Here is a 1,504-nt window from a genome sequence, read left to right as displayed (position 1 = left end):
TTTTTCGGTTTTCGTTTAGAGGCACCGCCTCCGTAAAAAAAGACAGACCCTCGCCTGAATAAGACACACCGACTTTGACCGTGTGCCATTTCCGAACGGCTTCGAGTTGCGCCCCTTCCGGCTTGATGCCTAACAGAGCTCAGTCAGGTCTCTCACTCATCCAAGGCGGAAGCCGCAACTCGTAGCCGTTCGGGAGTGGCACGTTGTCAAAGTCAGTTGTCTTAGGTTAGAGGTTAGGTAGGAAGGTGAAGAACAGCCAGGCTCGGACTGGACACCAACGCGGTATGGGTGGACGCGAGACAGATGATGACGACACGCACGTGAGCGACACACAGACACAAACAGGCTCACAAGACACACAGCCAGTTGGCTGCCACACACCCTGAGTTGGCGTACACATAACTCAGGGCCACGTCCTCAAACTGTCGCCCCCCCCCAGCACCCGGGTTCGTCCCGGCGCGCCGCCCGGTGCCGCTTCTTCGCCAAGATTTTCCTCAACCTGTTGACCTCCCTGCACCCTGGGCGGGGAGGTGACGCGACCCTATGCCACCGCCCTCGCCCGGGGAAACCTCGGCCGGGCCGTCGACACTCTCGGAACCGGTGGAGCCGGGAGAAGCCGGCGAAGACGAAAGGCGGCAGCGGAGAAAGCGACACCAACAACGAGGGACGACCACACCGGCCGTCGTATGACGCTCGGCAAGCGAACAAGAGAGCGAATCGGGGACAACCGGAGCCCCGGGAGGATGGAAGGTGGAGCTCCGGGACCGAGGACTAAGCAAGTGTGTGTGTTTGGGCGTGGTGTAAGGTAAGGTAAGGGAAACGTCTCCACACACACAAAGTGGTGGGGCAAGGGGGGGCGACCCTCGCATCTCCACGCCCGGGACACGGGCAGGAGCCCCACGGCATTCAAAGTGCAAGCACCGGCCCGGTGCCGTGGGCGGGTGAGCAACCTGGGACCTGCCTGGAGTGGTGTACCGTGTAATGTCCACTATAGCTCCGAGTGGAGGGGGCGTCCTGCAGTTAAGGGGAAACCCGGTACGCAGGTCCAACCCTCGGAGAACCGTGTTTACTTTATGGCCCTTCCCCTGCGAACGCGCACCCCCCCCACCTACCTACCTACCTAGGGGTCAGGGCTCTCTAGCCCGTACGAGCCCGATGCCGACCGATCATCCGGCCCGCTGGGTGCGCTTCTTACAGTGTAGCTCCCCGGCCCTGGATGTGAGGTGACTAACTGCACTCCAAGTGCTCCAAGTTTACAAGAAAACTCCCTCGCACGACACAGTATCAAAATTCGTTTCACGCAAACACGAGTTGAACGGACAGACGTTCGTTCGTCGCCGCCAGCACAACCCAAAACACAATGCCCGACGAGGGCTGCAGCGGCTTCTTTCTGACCGAGCCCGCTGGGAACCCTGAGCCATCTATTCCGGGCGAGTACGCCATAGATGGATGCGGTGATAACGTGGACGAGATGGACGCCCACTGCCTCGCCGCCGCGGTGGAG

This window comes from Emiliania huxleyi, assembly GCF_000372725.1.
Source record: "Emiliania huxleyi CCMP1516 unplaced genomic scaffold EMIHUscaffold_727, whole genome shotgun sequence".
Lineage (NCBI taxonomy): Eukaryota > Haptophyta > Isochrysidales > Noelaerhabdaceae > Emiliania > Emiliania huxleyi.
The sequence above is the reverse complement of the archived record's forward strand: the minus strand, read 5'-3'. Positions refer to the sequence as shown.